Source organism: Pinus tabuliformis, chromosome 5_1 (assembly GCF_031772625.1).
Source record: "Pinus tabuliformis cultivar Carrire ecotype Pingquan chromosome 5_1, CPIR1, whole genome shotgun sequence".
NCBI classification, from domain to species: domain Eukaryota; kingdom Viridiplantae; phylum Streptophyta; class Pinopsida; order Pinales; family Pinaceae; genus Pinus; species Pinus tabuliformis.
In genome coordinates this window covers 743,493,093-743,512,243 of record NC_142305.1, presented here as the reverse complement: position 1 = coordinate 743,512,243, position 19,151 = coordinate 743,493,093, and the positions used below count along the sequence as shown (strand labels likewise).

General features: G+C 33.4%; 1 long non-coding RNA gene across 1 annotated transcript; it reads left to right on the top strand.

Annotated features, from left to right (window-relative positions):
* The first annotated feature begins 5,411 nt into the window (after positions 1–5,411).
* LOC149167087 (uncharacterized) lies at positions 5,412–9,426 on the top strand. Its single transcript, XR_016260526.1, has 2 exons — positions 5,412–5,819; positions 8,840–9,426. It is a non-coding gene; the product is annotated as an uncharacterized LOC149167087 (long non-coding RNA).
* The last annotated feature ends 9,725 nt before the right edge of the window (positions 9,427–19,151 follow it).

Genomic DNA, 19,151 nt, shown 5'->3' with positions numbered 1-19,151 from the left:
GACTTGCCTTGAGGTGTGAGTCATTAAGAGTAGTCACCATATTAACTGTATCATGAGTACGACCAAGTGGAAAGCACTTTGACCTAGCCTCCCCCCACTGATAATCAAGTGACAGTGGGTCGCATATTTCCTCTTACCTCACGCTTTTACTGCACTTACCACCCTAAACAGGGAAAATCAACAGGAAATTATATTTTCATAAATTTATGTTTATAAATTAAAATCATAATCCTTATTTTGTTACTTCAAATTTTGGAGGGGAGATGTGTAGAAGAGAAATTTACCAACAAAAAGACTTTAGCGTGAGTATATTTTTTGAAGCGTTGAATTTGTAAAGAATCATTGTAGGTCACATATGAATCTACATAGGAGAATTTTTAGGTGTGTGGTTTCATTTTATTGATCATCTCAATCTTTCCCCTATTTGATTCAAAAAAAATAGAATCGATTTTCATTATTACTAAATTTGTGTTTATAAAAGAGACGTTATCCTTATTACATTTATTTGCCAAAATTTAGAAAGGAGACTTGTGTGCAAAAGGGATTTACTATCAGACTTTGAAGTGGGCAAATTTTTTAAGAGTCTAATTTGTGAGAGATCATTATGGGTCACAATAAATTTGTAGAGAAAAAATTTCAAGTATGTCACTTCATTCCCTTAATCATGTCAATCATTTTCCTATTTCATTCATGCATTTTTAGTGCATTCTCAAAAAAATAGAAGCATTTCATGGTTATCTTATTATGGATTATTAGTTGTATATGGGGAATTTGGTGTCCATTTAAATTGGACCCTTGATTGCATTGCATCCAAAATTTTCATGTTGTTGTTAAGGTTTTTCAAAAAAATTGTTTTCACGGTCATCGGTGCACATTTAATAATAAACACACATCGATACATATAATTTATTGACCAATATCATTTATGTAAAAATTTAATTGAGAAATAAAAAATGTTGTCTTGAATTTCTTCATAAATTCAACGGTGTATATTGAATAGTAAAGTAGAACAGATACATCTTTTATTTTATAAAGATTTGTGTGAATATAACAATTTGAAAACAAAAAAATTCTAATGTGTGAGTCAATGATATTCTTGTATTGATGTGTGTGTGTGTATGTATAATGCATTGGTGCTTATATATGTGTACAATGTACACATGTTTATGTATGTGTATAACACAACAATGCTTATATATATATATATATATATATATATATATATATAATGCACCAGTATTTCCTATGTTAAAATGCACAAAGATATACGATTTTGGAAGAAATTTAATAATGTTTAATACTTAATATATATTTTTTTTTTTTATTTTAGTACAAGATGGGAAATAAAATTTCAAGGAAAACAATTTATTATGGTGAGTTTGATGGGAACTCATCCCAACAAGTAGATAAGTCAAAAAATTAAGTTTTGCTAAAAATTTAATATATTTGAATTATCTATATAAGATTTAAATCAATGTTATGTATTGGTTAATGCATATCTTGCAAAATAAAAACATGAATAAACTTCATAAGATTCTCTGCAACTTGAGTGCAAAAGAGTGTAAAAGCTTGCTAAAAGGGTTTCAAAGAGAGGGATTAAGTGGATCAAAAGGTAATTGACTCTCTCTCTCTCTATATGTGTGTGTGTGTGTGTGTGCACGCGCACGAGTGTGTGCGTGTGTGTTAATTTTTTCCAAAAATAATTTTCTTAACATTAATTGCTAATGTCATTTAAACACTAGATTTCATAGTTTTTAATTTTGTGTGGAGATTGATAGTTAGGGAATCAAATGTTGTCATAAGAGGATAAAATTATGAAGGATGTAAATGACGATGAATTAGTCCTAAATTCATCTCAAGCAATGCTAGAAGTTAATGAGAGAGAGGAACTTTTTTACAAAACTATGAGAGATATCCTAGAAAGAACATATAGATGTCCTTTCCACTTATAATGCAAAAATTAGTCCAATGAGTTGAAGAATCAAGTTATACATATATTACATGAAGCATTTCAAGAGAAATGGACAATAAGACTCGTGAGACTTGTAATAACAAAATCTTACAGTAACAAAAAAGAAGCATTTAAAAAGTATTATTACTCAAAATAATTTTCTGTAATATATCTCAATTTTATTTTATTTTTTTTGGCTGTTATGCCTGTTTTCATGTTGATTTAAAAATAAATTATTACGCTTTTTATTTTTCAGGAAGGTTATATGAATTCTAAAAGAGAAATGAAGGTACACCAAATACATGCTAGTAGGGATGTCCAAAAATGTGTACAAGGAAATGGTAAAAGAAATGAACATAATTGCATCGTAGGAGGAGTTATTACAATAACAACGTGAATCAAAGGAATTTAATCAATGATTTATTATTTTTTGTACATCAAATTGTATGAAATACTAATTTTCAATTGTTTTAGTGTAGAAAATAAAAGAAAATGAAGTCCATTTAGCACATATAACAGGAAGACAAGGAAGAAAAAGATTGATCACAAAGTATGTCAGTACTAACATTTTTTTATCTCACTAATGATTTTATATTTATTGTGATCTTTAAATATTTACATTAATTTACACTCATCCATGGATATTACTTGATAGGTGCTAACATACAAAGAAGATCCATCTAAAGAAATGGTCAACATTGAGTTAAGTAAAGGTTATAAGTATATGTTGAAGTATCAAGGGTTAATTAAACAATTTGTCAGTAGCTATACTCTCTAACCTTCACTCATTTTATAATAAATGGAAAAAAAAAAAACATTTATGTTAATTATATCTATGCATTGTCATGGCATATAACTAAACATACAGGAAACAAAGTAAGCATGGAACCAATAAAATATATTTTGAGAGAAGGAAGACAACATGTTTTTAATAAAATACATATTATTATGAATCACTCGCAGTTATGGTGTTTTTTATTTTATTTACATAATCATATAAATTCTACTATATAAATGTAGATATTTTCATTACACTTTGTTTTTCTATTTGTAGATGGAATATGAAGAGATGGAACATAAAAAAACAAGTGGATCAAAAAAAATTAGGTTAAATAATCTAAGTATAATATCGCTTATAAGTGATGAAGAAATGAGGCGTGCATGCAACTCGGGCAGTGAAAATAGTTCAAGTGATGATTGACAACCAATATAATTGAATGTTATTGCAAATTGAATATTTTGGATTATTTCTCTATCAAAAATAGGTATTTTATTTAATTTACTACATGACATATGGTCCCAATTACATGAATACTTGTTACCAATAACTGTAATGATTATGTAATGATTACATATTTAACATTTTGATTAACATATTGGACATTGTGTGAATTGGTTTAGATAGATTACTAACAGGGTATTTTTTAAGGATTCAAATACTATGCTTATGTATAGTATTATAGGAGACTATTTTGGAGACTATTTTGGTTTGAAAAATCATACATATATAATGTAGGCAAATATTCAATAAAAGACATGTTTACTATTAAAACTATTAAATTTTTGGTAAAAATCATCAGTTTAATCATATATGTGTAAAAAAGGCAGGGGGGGGAATTTTATTTTATATTTTTTTAATGTGCAAAAATAGACAATTGGTGAAATTTTGTCCCTAAAAATTTCCCTGGTTACCAATAAGTGTAACAATTACATATTGGTTGCATTTTGATTTTTGTGGACCTTCACATTGTCCCATTTTGTATGACGTTGGGTTGATTAATTAATGTATGGATTATTTAAGGGGTGGTAGGAAGGGGAGGGGTGCTCTATGGCCTCGAGGAACTTAAAGTTGCAGAGTATTCATGAGGTTTAAATTGCATGACAAACAACCAAGATGAAGCTCATGCCCTCTACCAGGGGATTCAGTTAGCCAAAGAAAATCAGGTAGCATCTCTCACTGTTTTGGGAGACTCCCTCCTTCTTATTCAACATTTGGTGAAAGACCTCTCTCCAAGGGACAAAACATTAGAAGGTCTTATGAAAAGAATTAAAAAAAATCAGCAGAAGGGTTCTCTTCAAGGGCATGTTTCCATGTTCTCCGCAATCTCAATAAAGATGTAGACTTATGTGTTAATGAATGGTGTAAATTAAGATTGGAAGATTTAAAAATCAATGGTCAAATCAAGCCCTCTCATATTCCTTGGAACTAAACAGATTGACATTCCACAGTTATGAAGGATTGCACTATCAATCAATAATAGTATGACATGTAAATTTTGTTTTATGGTGTAGTTTTGTAAGGTATACACCTACAAAACCTCGTTTTTTGTTGCCCAGTTTAGATTCCCTATAGAAAAATTTGTAGTTTTGATTGATAAGAAAGCTCAAGAAGAAATTTCGAAGACATAGCTATATATTATCTGATGTATTTCTTGTAATACAAATGTTGACTTGCATATAAATATAAAGTTCTCATTATTATTTACACACAAAATTGTAATACGTTGGATAACTTATAAATGTATTTATTATATAAAAACACAATCATTAACATATAAAACTCAATATTATCATAAAAATTATTTAATTTTGAAAATATTAATTGAAATTTTGTAAAAAAACAATTAACTAAAATATATACATCTTACATACAACGCATTATATTATTTCGAACTTATTCAATGTTGTCTACCATAAAATAGACATTGATGTGTTTGAAGACATAATACGGCAAAGTGCATAGTATTTAAAATATCACGTCGATGATTAAAATGTGAAAATGCTACCATTTTAAATCACTCATGCATCCTATAAAAAGACCTATCTAGTGTGTAATGTGTATAAGAATTTGTGCATTTAGTTTTGTCGTTAAGCGAATTTTAATATGTCAATATTTTTTGGAGAGTTAAAATTTTTATTGTTTAATTAAGGACTAATTCTCATCAAATCCGTTGTGAAACAAGGCATTGGAAAAGACCAAAGAAAGTGTGGAGGAAAGAGCATGCATTTTTTGTTCTTCCGGAAAAATGGAAACAGAAAAACATTTAATTTTAGAATGTGAGGCCTTCAAAGACAATAAGGAAAGTTAGGCAGATATGGTGGCAGCTATCTCTTGGGATAATCTATTTAGCGAGGGGTTTGTCAAGAAGTTGAGAGCATTTATTTTGAAGCTTTACAGAAAAAAGGCCGAATACATCAAGTAGATGAAGAAGCAATTTATCCCATAAGCTATCTTTAACCCCGTGGACATTAAAAATAATTTATTTCTTTCTTTCTTTCTTTCTATTGTACACACTAATGTGTAACCACATATGCAATAGCACGTGTGACTTGGACATTTATTTATGCCTCGATGCCTTCAAAAATTGTATGCATAGATGTGTCCTATAAAAACAGCATTGCTGCATTATATAAAAAGGCAGTTGTCTAACCAGGCGGAAAAATTGCCCAGATTTGTTCGCCCCCCAGAAAAACTTTAGGCTCCGACCTACCCCATTTCTCCAACCGGTTCGACGCGGCGATATGGCTCCGTCTGATGTGACTGTATCCATCCAGCTTGTCCAGCTCGATGTGACTGTCTCTGTCTAGCCTATCCAGCCAAGCGTCAGTTGCTTTCTTGTTAACGCACTGAGGGTGGCACATGGGCGACTTGAAAAAAAACCAATTTGAAAAAACCGTGCATGCCCAAATCCATACCCTTCTTCTGCTCAATCCAATTTTATAGGACCAGCTCCTTGCGCAGAACTCCTCGACCTCCCTGCAAAACAAGCTTACCCCCCTTTGGACAGAATATACGAGGATCAACATCAGATCGAATCCAGGCAGAGGAATTGGAAATAAGGGAGGGCACTTCCTAGAGAATCAACAGGTAAATACGACAAACCTCTTTAATAGTAAATAGGAAAAACTTAACAGGAAAAATGCGACCACGTTTTCCCCATTTATCAAATCTATGAAACATTCAGCCTACCCTATATAATCTCTTCTACGACCTGCTCACTGTCAAAAGTAATAAAACCAAAACCCCTATAATGACCAGTAGTGCCTCGATCCTACATAATCTGATGCTCTACAAGTTTGGCAAACTTGGAAGAGTAGTTTCTTTATGACAATAGATCACACTTACTACTGACTGGCACACAAGGATGAAGATCGGTCTTTGTGTTTCCAAGGGCATCAGTTATCTACACGTAGAAACCCTTTCCAGGCATGTTGTAAACTCTTTATCCCTTAAAAATGAGGGCATCAAGCAATTGAGATTACCTTAATAAAGATGGTCTTTAAAAATATAAAACAACTTTAGCGTTAAAGTTGGAATTTCAAAACCATAAATCCTTTCAAATTCGAAGGTTCTGGCAATATGAATGATGGTTTGTTTCCATAATTAAAAAATAAAAATATGATGGTTCTGTGAAATTGTTAAATATGCCTCTCTGTTTAGATTGTTGATGGTTTTGAAAGATTGTTAAATTGTTTTATTTGTTGAACAAAGCACCTAGTCAGGGGCTCAAATACCATCCCTGATAACGTTTATGGATTTATTGACAGTTTTTGTTCAAGTTGAAATAGGAAAGAATGGTTGTTAATTTATTTTCAGTTGAAAGCGGGATGAAAAAGTATCAGCAAATTTATTTATAATTTATGAACAGAATGACTGAGATTCAACCATATACATCCAATTTATGTAACATTAAATATATTATTACCAATATCATGCATCTCAATTTATATAACATTAAATTTATACATATTATTACCAATCTCATGTTGTTACAGTTAAACTCTTTTTCACTTGAAAATGAGGGCATCGAGGGAAACAATTTTGTAGTTGTAGATTAACCTATGAAATCCTGTTTCAGACCATGTATTGTGAGTTCAACACTACTAATATTCAGATTGACAATGAATTCAATGCCAAGATGTTTTCATACCAGTACTGCCTCGATCCTGCATAATCTGATGCTCTACAACTTTGCCAAACTTGGAAAAGTTGTCCTTAAACTCATCTTTAGTAATTTTCCTTAGGGATTCAAATTGGCAGCAACATTCCTGACCCAAGTTTATGATGGGTCTTTCCTAAAATATGATAGATTGTAGCCTCAGTCTCACATGGTTGACTGTACACTACAAGTTACAAAGTAAATGCATAAATGGAAAACATGAGATCTTGAAACATGAGATGCATAAATGGAAAACTACAAATATCAACCCATTGTCATTATGGAGCCGAATCCAGAAGTATTGTTATGGATGCCTTTGTGTATTGATATATGGTGCTCCTGTCTATTTGTTTGTTTTTTCTCTCTGAGCTTTGTTTGCATAAATCACCATCATATCATGAGATACAAATCCGTTTTTCAATGCCAGTGGATTGATAGTTAGCACAAATTGGGATAGACTGGAGAGTCAATAATGTAGCATTACCCTTGTAGGGTGTGCCATATATACAACGTACTGAATTAAAACATATCACAGTTTTCTGAGTAAGAGTGGAACAACTTCTGTAGAAAGGCAAATCTTAGTGCTTCAAAATTCAATTTACTCATAAAGAAGCATCTCAGAATCAATTCAATTTACTCATAAAGAAGCAACTCATAATCAAATTGGCATCAAACTACACACATTTAGATAGCCAGATTAAATTCTCATATAGAATTTCATCCAAAACCTCTGGACACACCAACAATTTTCAATAAAATTTTAGTGCTTCAAAATTCGATTTACTCATAAAGAAGCATCTCAGAATCAATTCAATTTACTCATAAAGAAGCAACTCATAATCAAATTGGCATCAAACTACACACATTTAGATAGCCAAATTGAATTCTCATATAGAATTTCATCCAAAACCTCTGGACACACCAACAATTTTCAATAATAGGCTATACCCAACGAGAAATATGATTCAGGTTCAAATTCATGCCTAGATTAGAACTATGTATGAAATATTCTTAAGGCAGAGAAAACATTAAATTTTACAGTGGAACAAATATTGGGGCAGAGATTGTTCATTGGATATGAGAAATATATAATTTCTCAACATGATTGCAGGCTACAAGCCATTTGACTCAAAGAATGCAGTAAGACTATCCTTATGAAAATCCTAGAAGAAAACCCTCATGATAGAGCGAAAGATTGGATCCTTCATCCTCAAAATCCCTGCGGATGTTCAAATAAAAAAGGCGCAGAGAGACACCATAACCTTAGTGGACATTAGGCTGACCATCAACGAGATTATCAAGTAACATGCTTATTAGAATAGAGACATCAAAACCATGCATAGGCTTTATCAAAAACAAATTTCCTACTAAAAGTGGACAAGCAAACCGTTACTAAAAGTTGACAGTAACAATTTTGATAGCTGGATCCTATCTGAGACTATAACCACAATAATTGATCTAAAAACTTGCATTAGGGTTTAAAAGGAGAAAACTCTGATTCATTTATAGAAGAGTTAAAATGTTTAATATTTTAGATGGGATCCAAAATCTACTTTACATACGACACTCAGTTAAAAAATATTCCTCCCTTTTGTCCCATCCCAATACCAATAAGACTAGTTGCAAGAACAGATTTGGTGTCTGGCCGCCATTTCAATTCTTTCATAACTGAAAATAAGCTAGCGAAGGAATGACTAATCTCAATGTATCATTTTCTATCATCTATTTTCTTTTATTGTTTTGCTAAGGAAGGACTTTATCAAAAGAGAGGAAGCAAATCCCATTTCTCCATATAGTTTCATACGGAAAACAAAATAAGAACCAAAACAAAGAGCTACCGCTACATTGCAATATGAAATGTGAGTATTTCAAAAATGCATTGTTTAGATCCTTTGAAACCACGTTTAACTTTATTTGTATGTACTAATACTTGAAATTTTTGGTGTAGTTATCATTGTTCATTTGGCCCAGAGAACAAAAGAGGAGATCCTCCAGCTAAACGAAGGACCTCATTTGTGCAGAAGAGGGGTTTCCAATGCCATTTTATTGTGAAGGTTATGAATGAAATTCGTAATAGATGAATACTAACTTTCAATATGTATGAATATGAATATGGGGAAGGTTGGCCTTGTCAAATCCTGACAAGAAGTATTATGGGCACTCATGAGGAAAGCAACCCATGACGAATGCGTCGATTTGATGTGAGGGTCCTATGATAATAGATTACATATCTTGTGGTGAACTTCACGAAGATTTATTAGCAAGGGTGCTTGCACAGTTTCCTATGTCAGCTTCTTATGTTTTCGTTCAATGTGCAAAGGATGGAATTCAATGATATATTCTCCAAGTTTTTTAAATGCTTGTTCAGAAGTCCCATTTTGTTGTCCATGGTTCTACATGGTGGAATCCAAGTTAGATGATGGAACTGTGTATTTGAACATAGCTAGTGTATGGATTATAAATGCAATCTTCATGTATACCATAAGAAACTATAAATATAAGAAAAATGAGATGAAGATCTCAACTTTTTAACAATTCTGAGATCCAAGCCATTGTCAAATTTACTCTATTATGTGATGAAGTGCATTTCTTGAGTTTTTGTCAAGGCTAAATACATTATATTTATGATCTGTATTTTCATGTGTCAAGAATGTGATAAATATAACTTAGACTTGAAGCAAACTATTTTTTTGCAATATCAAATAATTCTTCATTAATTGCATCTTGCTTAGGAACCTCAGAAAACTGGACCTTGTGCATATTTCTGCCATGTGAGTGTAAGTTATCAATTCTTATTATTTCCATTGTATTTTAACACAATGGAATCTTCAAAGAAAATACATTTTCTTTAATTTGAAATTTGTTCAAGATACGAGAGGAATTTGTTCAAGGTATTGTGTGCATGTCCATGTGGATGAATGGGAACAAGCTAAAGGCTACCTCGGGGTGGATGATGTTGAAACTTGAGATATTGGGCTATGTAAACCCAACATGATGTTGCTTACATTGTGTTGACAGTGTGTAAACTGAAGACTTCATTGACAGATGGCTTGGAGTACTTACAAGAGTATTGTTAATATGATTGTTTGACTTGGATGCTTATTGATCTTCATAAGTTCGTTAGAATGTTGGGATGTGTGAACCCAACTTGTGAGATTAGATTGTAAACTGACTAGAGCACCTTGTTTGGTGCCCTGTTGAATAGAACATTGATTGAGTGGTGTTTTGTTTGATAGCATGGGCATTGTTTGTTGACAACATTTGAAGTAACTTCGGTTCCTTCTCTGATCGCTTGTGCATATGATCTTGTTTTTCATCACTAAAGATATTTTTAGAACTTGGTGCATGATCTACTTCACTATTTTTTAAAGAGGATCATGTGGAGTTGTTATTTTGGAGGTGGAAGTGCTTCAGGCTTCTCTTTATAGAGCATTACTATACTTGATATTGATCACTTTAATGGTTTCCAGCATTGAACACGTATTGGTCTCTACCCAATAAAATTAGGGTGGGATGTTAATGTAATTATTCAATATTGACAACCAATTTGTGTTTCAAGTAAATCAATGCAGATTGTAGTTGTAGTTGACACCCAAGAAAAGTTGTTTCAAACTAGTTTCCCATAATTGAAAGTAACAAGACACCCAAGACAAGTTGTTTCAAACTAGTTTCCCATAATTGAAAGTGACAAATATATTTTGAATTGTATTATTCACTGTTCTAAGGATATTATAGTCTTACCACATTCCTGAACACTCTTGTAGTCCAAAGATGGTATGTTCTCTCAATACTCTAATGAAGAGCTTTCTCATATTCCATGGTCCAAAATCACAGGGTTTCAAAGGTACCTACCAACACTTGTTGGTAGCCTCTCAGCATGAAGGCCTTCTTGGTATTTTTGATCCTCTTGAAAAACCTGATTGTGAGTGAGATGAATTTTTTGATGAAGTTTTAGATGATAATCTTGAGGATGGAAACAAAGAAAATATGTTTTCAACATCATATTCCACATGAAAAACAGATTGTGACAACTTCAAATCTGAAAGAGAGCCTTGAGGTTCCCCTGAATTGGGATTGTGTACATGATTTTCTACTAGAATATCAGCCCATTTTTATTTTTATTTGAGGTAAGCATGCTAACAGTGATGCTCCTTTGGCAGATTCCATGAAGAGGTTACATAATAAGGTACTACTTTAAAACAGGGGTTGAAAGCTTTCTTGAAAATAACAAGGCCATTGTGGAAGAGATACCACAATCCTACAACAAGAAAACCCCTTGGTATTCATCACAAATCAAGTGATGTTAATGAAGTAGTCATAAAAAAAGAAGTTTTCATGGCATCCTCTGAAGATGATGTAAGCATGAAAGAAAAATTGCAGTCTTTCAGCCAATTTTCCAGATCTTATCATTAGTTTGTTGTCTAAGAAATTAAAAAATATGAGTCTATTCCAGAGGAATGATTGTCCTCATAATTTGAAGGACAAAACAATGTATATATGAGAAAAGAATACCACATTAATTCTGACACATGCATGCATCTGGATTGGCATCTTCGCTGAAGCAAAGGAAGATTATATATGGTCTACTTTGATAAACCACTGATCTTTGATGACCCTCAAGAGATATGGGATGATCCTAATGACAAATATGATTAAAGCAACCTAATTTATGACAACTATGATAGTGAAAAGAATGAGCCAAATTCTACTAGAAATTTGCCTCATGAAGGTTATCATCTTCAAGCAATAAAGGCCTTCCTTTTGATGATTTCCTTGAGGATGATAATCATAATATTGAATTTCCATGTTGGATAGCACACAAGGAAAATAATCCCAGAAGTTGTGGATATTATCTTATACAAGGCAAAGACATCCAAATTTGTAAGATGCAGATAAGGGGTTGTTTGGACCTAACCAAAAAGATCATTTGGAGATTGATGGTCACATTGAAATTCTCATACATGACCACTCATACATGACCACTTATATCATTATGAAGGAGAAAGGTCATGACCTTTGAAACCTATAACTTCTATTAGTGCTTCCCCGACCAAAGGATGTTGCAATGAAACTTGTGAGCATTTGGAAGGTGTAGTTAGTGAAAGATTATATATGCATCTTGGATTCTTGGTAGCAAGCTTACAAACTCTAAATAAGGAACAATGGAGGCACTCTTTGACCTTGTTTGACACCCCAAAATTAAATGTTTTAACACGCAGGTATGATAAGTCATGTTTGAATGTTGATAGGGCAGGCTGCGAGAAACATGCCCAGAGGGGCTGCAACTAGTGACCAGATAGAGTGAGAAATATTCCTTAAAACTAAATCTCAGGTTTGAGGGATATCTATTATGTCATGCTCATCTCGGACTCAAATTGGCCTCATCCCTTTTGAGCTTTTGCTATACAGTGGGGAAAACCACATTAAGAACGTAAGCCTGATGGATAGCTTAGTATACACTAGCCTGGTGATATGTGGAAACCTATTATTGGCACAAAGATATTCAATTACAATACATCAAAACCCATTACAAGTCCTCAACAATATAATCACATCTAATGTTACACCATTAATAGTTAAGAAAAATAGTTGCAAAGAAAAGCCAACATGGACAAACTTTTCCAATCACCAATAACCACAACCTTATGCGATGCATCAACAAAGGCTCAAAAATATTTCAAAGAAAAGGATGTGTGTCATAACTAATCATATTGTAACCACTTTAATCCAAATTAGATTAAAAACAAACCAAAACTGAGTTGCAATTGAACAACTACAAGTATTACCATGCTCCACAACTTTGTGTAGTGATGCACGGGAACCCAAAACAACTGCACAACATTCCCTCCTCACCCTACTATCATCTGGAGAAGGTTATTTTGATGCAACTACAGATTAGCATATTCTCTTTAAAAGGATGATAAAATCATCTCTTTCAATAGTTGAAGTTTCGATTGTTATTCCAAAAGGAAACAATACCATGAGAACATTTAAGAGTTATACCTCTGCCATGATATTAGTTCATGATGTTACACCCAGATACAACTAGGCATAACAACCCAAAACATATGATGTTGGGCATATTACAAATAATTAATCATTTTGCATAAATTCAATATATATTTCAAGGTAATTGGCAATGGGACAGAGTCTGCAATTTTTCTTTCGATTATTGAAAAAAGACAAGTATCAACGAGTAACAAGACTTGTGTCAGAAGCTTCTTTTTTAATCAATCTACACCCTCATTAGAAGCAAAGGGCAAAATTATTTTATTGACATTTTTAGACAGATACAAATTAAATAATGATTTGACTTTAAAAAATATTTCACAAGATTTCATCCAAAAATATAAAAGATAAAACTCAGTTAGACAACACCCTAATGTTTTAACGGCAATCACAAGACCATGACCTAGTTACTTTTCTAAAAATACATTTGTCCATATACATGGAATATATTACATTCTTCCATAATTTGTCATCCATACAAAAAACGTAATTGTTGCAAGTTAGGGAAAATTAATATATTAACAGGTTTTTCTTTAGTGAAAGAACCATGCGATGATAGAACCAAGAAAAATGATAACAACAACCCATTCGCATACTGGGGACCTATCTTGACGCTGATTAATGATTTTTGTTGCAGTGGATGGTGATCCTATGTCAAATTTGACATCTACATCTGTGCTTAACAATGCTCTGGACATTATATCACTAGACTTCCTTTCAATGTCTACAAAGTAATCGATGGTAAAAGCTTGAAATTGACGACTCCAATTTATTGCTTCCTTGTAACCAGGTTTTAAATTGTCCTTCCAAACCCGATAGATGCCTTTCATTTGATTAAATATTAGATCCGAGTTGGTTAACACTTCAATATCATTGACATCAAGTTTTTTTTGCCTATTTTAGCCCTTCAACAAGGGCAATGTAATATGCTTCATTGTTTGTCATCCTTCCAGGCACTTCTCTCTTTCCATGTAGCATAGATTTGTTTCCATATTGTGAAGGAAAAGTTTCACAACTGCTCAACCTAGATTTGGAAAGCATGAAACTTCAATGCATAAACACCACTTTTGCACCATTTTTTGCACTTAGAAAACCTGGAAAATAAGATAACAATAAATTCATATTAGACAAGTAGGCAACTATCTATTTCTTAATACTCAACATGTTTTTCAGTGATATATAATTGAAAAAATCAATTATATATTCCTAATATATTCCACTAGTTGTTAATTAATTGAACAATCATAAACCATTCCATTCTTCTTTCCTTTTATGCTTTTCAAATGTCACCTGAATTTGATGGTGTTTGATATGGAACGCTCATTAAGAAATGTTACTTCTTTGTATATTGGTAGCCATAAATCCCAACAACATTAGGAATCTAAATTAAACAACAAGGGCTAGAGACATAAAAAAAACAGAATATTCATGCTTGACATGGTGCCAATTACCATTATGAGTTTGTTTAGATATGTGTGACTATGAGGCTGTAGCTTTATCACAGTTCATGTCTCCTTGTCTTGTTAAGAAATTTCATTCATTCAATATATTTGGCTAAGAAGGCGGTCCCTGCTAATTTTGTCTTGAGGTTGTGCTTGTTGTCTCAAGTCACCACCCATCATGGAGTGGCAAGCGGTTTTTCAGGGGAGAAGCTGTGAGTATTTGGGAACTTGGAAGAAAATAGTTGTATGTTATAAGTTCCAACCCATGTAAAAGGTGTGAGTTTTTCCAAATTGCAATTCTAACTTGGGTTGGCATCAAATGAAATTTTCTTGCTTGGGGTAACTTAAACTCAGATTGACAGAGTTTTACTCAGGTTGAGTAAGTTACACTCAAGAAAAATTATGGGACTCACAATTAATCTTGAACTTAACTTGGATTGACTGAGTTTGACTTCGTTATAATTGATTCAAACTTGTGTGTGCAAAAGGGGTTTCTTGTTAGCAACCTATGCTTTGAAGAAGCTATTTTGTTATGCATGGTTTAAAATGAAAGTATTGTTTCATCTTTCTCCTTGCACATGCATGTGCATGAAATTATGGAGGGGGAGAGGAGGATGGAGATGAAGACAAAGAGGTGATCGAGAGGGAAAGGATATAACTTCATTGTTAACAAATGCATAGCTTTTTTAATGTACTTCTCTTTGGGTTCGAAACTACTTGAAGTGAGTTTGCCTCATTTATGCCATGAAACTCAAGACTAAAGTTTATGACAAGATTGAGGTATCTTATTGTAAAATATACTCATTAATCGTTCCATCCTGGCAATGGTATGACAAGCAGTCCAAGATGCTAACCAATACATTACAAGGAACATATAAAAACAAGGGCACCTTGGGAAGACATTGGTTTGGTTTTTATTGAGTGTAATAGTAGTGGGTACTATGTGAATGACTTTGATTTGATTTTCTAGTTAGAAGTTTTATGACCGGTGAGATGAAGCATCATATTAGAAACTCTAGTATGAGTTTGTATAGATTCTTAGGCATCAAATAGAAAATTTACTTTGAGGTTGTATAGGTTGTTAGTCAAATCTAAATCAATTTTCAATTCCCTAGCCACAGAAACCCTTGAATCATTTCTTTTCCTTGCCTTTTTCAACACAATGACATCCATTCGCGAAGCGATCTTTAATAGATATTTCTACGGAAAAATAACGATGTGACTATGAAAGTTTCAAGGTAGCTCAATTCGCAGGCGCCTTAAAAATAAGGTACGATGTACCAAGAAATTAGAGGTTCAAATTCCCCCAGTTTAGGGTATACTTAGGTAGGTAGCTAACTATCCGGTGTCATGGAGTACAAAATCGGACCAATTGTAGATTCATCTAATCACCAACAACAAAAAAACGAGTGTCACTATGAAAAATACTTAAAGAAATATTTGTTTCTCTAAAAGGTGAGTTTTAAGACCTTCCATTAAAAAAAAAAATCTGTTTCATTTTTGGTGGTGTTTTCTTTCACATGACAGTTTTTGTACCCATGAAGGGATGGGATATCCTACTTTGCCTTGTTTGGTTTCACTTTTCTTTCTTCCTCTGCTCATGTTTGAGATGGGTTCCTTTTTAAGTATTTTGTTTTTTTTCCATTGATGTTTTCTTCTCTGTGAAGGTGGAAGGGAAAATAGCTTTTATGTTGTGGGTTTCAGGATTAAAAATCTATATGTTTATATACTTGAATCTAATTAGATTCCCCTAATTATTTTTTTGTGTTACATGATCTTAACATGAACTTTTTGTGTTCTTTTTGTTTTTCTGGTGTTGTTGTTTTGAAAATGCTTCAAGAAAACACACCTTGAGAGGTTGCACTGCAAAGAATAGAAATTTGCTTCAAGAGAACACATGTTTAGGGACTTGACTCTAACTAGATTCCCCTGATTATTTTTTGTGTTACTTGACCTTAACATGGACTTTTTTTCTTTTTTCTTTCTTTCTTTTTTTCTGGTGTTATTTTGAAAATCTTAAAAAAAAACACACACCTTGAGAGGTTGCACTACAAAGAATAGAAAAATGCTTCAAGTAAATGCACCTTGAAAGGTTGCACTGCAAAGAATATACTTTCTTTGGCATGGATGACATCTCACAGGTTAACTTTTCTGCCCAAATTGCTTGGTACTTCAACTGAGCTTAATTCCTATGAAACTCATGTTGTACAGGTCGGGAGACCACAGGGAAATGGAACGCTGGTGGATTTCTTAATACTCTGTCAACCTCACTAGTGAACCAATGCCCACTTATATGGCTTTTAAACTAATAGGATAATAAGCTTGATACTACCTGGAAAGAGAAACAAAGAAACTAATAGGAAGGAATGATTGTTAAGTTCTATGGTCAAGTCCACACAACCCCTTATCTGCATCTTAAACAAATTTGAATGTCTTTGATGTGTAGAAGATAAGATTCACAACTTATGTGCTTATTTTCCTTGCGTGTTGTCCAACATGGAAATTCAATATTATGATTACCATCCTCAAGGAAATCATCGAAAGTAAGGACTTTCCTTGCTTGAAGATGATAACCTTCATGGGGAAAATTTCTAGTAGAATTTGGCTCATTCTTTTCACTATCATATTTGTCATTGGGATCATCCCATATCTCTTGAGGGTCATCAAATGACGCCATCCTAAGCTGACTTTACCCACAGTATGCATATAAAATGCATAATCTATTATGTCCCAGGAATTTTAATTTTCCTGCATAGTCAAACCTTCACAAATTAAGGCTTTTGGTTTCTTAATTAAGCTTCATGCAGAAACGTTTCAATAACTATCCAATAGTCTAAACCTTAATTAATCTTTCTAGCGGAATCTTATTCAACCCTCATAAAATTTGCTTAATCGTTAATCCCGCGTGTATTAACCATACCCTCTTAACTTTGGTCTCAGCTTAACTCAATGTTAACAACACCATGGTCTTAGACTTTGGTTAAACTTCACCTAACCAATAAAACCTTAATCTACTTTATTTCTATTATTCCTCGTATAATAGAAATACTCCACAAAGCACACGTAAGCCTTACCTTTCTGCCAATCCACGACCTTGGCACATTTACCGATGCTCACCTTATCGCGTTCAACCCCCACCATTGATTTCACTCCACCAGATCAAAGGCTACCGCGCGATATCCATTCATCCTACGGAACTCAAGAAAATTTAACTTGCATTGATAAACACATTGGGTTTGCTTAGAATATTAATCTGCACACACTTTTCTGCGCGATTACCGTCCGATCCATCAACCCATGGACGGTCCTAATCACCGGAACTCAACGAAGATTTAACCCCACAGTATAACTCTCATCGGGTCCGATTTCCAAATTAAACCTCGTGTTTGTTTGCACACGATATGCATCCGATCACCCTTTCAACAAATGGTCTGATCCCCTCCAGACTTCAACTGGATTAAGTTATTGTTTATAACTTCATTGGGTCTATTTTTCAATTACCGCTTATGATTTTGAGGCCGCGCGAAAACCACTTCCGCCTACGAAACCGCTCTGTCCTTCTATCAACACGTGGCTTAATCTCCGTTGCTCACCTTCTTAGCTCCATTCTACGCGACTTAATCTTGGTTGCTTATCGCAAACAATCTTGTCCGTTGATCTTATAGATCCAACGATTCCTGTGCACGTTTACTTCATTCCTTCGTCCTTCCCTTTACTTCGTTTTTATGCCATTTCTCAGTGCTCTTCTATGGTTTTGGGTTTCTCCAGGGTTTCTAGTCTTTGGTTGTTCTGCAACACAACTCCCTCTTGGACTTACTCCGCGTACTCTTAAACACTATCACTCCTGAACTTCACATTGATCCTTCAATCGGATTCACCGATCAAACCACGATCCTTCATACTCCACCTCTTCTTTGTGTTCTACTCGAACTTCACCTACATACATATACTATGCATAATTACACTAATACATACACAATTCATAACTCCAGAAATCAATACACACCACACAATTCAGGAATCGAATTCTCTGTATTGATAAATAAATATTTACATAAGAGTCTCTCTCTCTCTCTCTCTCTAGCCTGATTTTCTAATCAGTGGCCTCTATCTTCCTACCTACTTGTAGGCTTACAATCAAACCTATCTAACTCTCGAACTAATTCCTAGTTAGCTAACCCCTAACTAGCTAACACCTTTCTATGCCTTTTAGGCTTACATTTATACAAAAGGATTCTATAACCAATTCCTGGTTTAGATCCATAACCTTCTCAACAAAATCCTAAAATCTCTTCTTTATCTCTAAGGATCCTCTCTAGTTCCTCAAATCATGAAACCAACTCCTAATCTAAGATTTACAACTGATTCCCAAATATTTCAACTATCCTAAATCTCTCATGTTCTCCAACATTCGAGAACATTTACAAATATGCCTCACAATACTTAATTAATTCCTATTCTCATTAAAATCACTCAAAAGCCTAAATAATTACATTAATTTAACACTTAGGAAACCAACTTCCTTAAAATACAAGACACCCTATGTCTACTAAAATATAATGATTTTTCTGAGCTGAATGCTCCTGCATTAGACTCCTAAGGTAGAAAACATTCATGATCTCCTGATCATGTGTCTCCATATGTTGATAGGAAACCTTGAGTGTCCCAAACTTTAGTTTGTAGTTGTCTGTAAGCTCTACACCTTTGCTGTTGTTGTATGTCAGCTATCTTTTGTTTCATCTTCCTCTCCTTGTCAATCAGTTTCAAATTCTGATTGATCATTTTTCCTACTGCTATCAATCTCCTCCA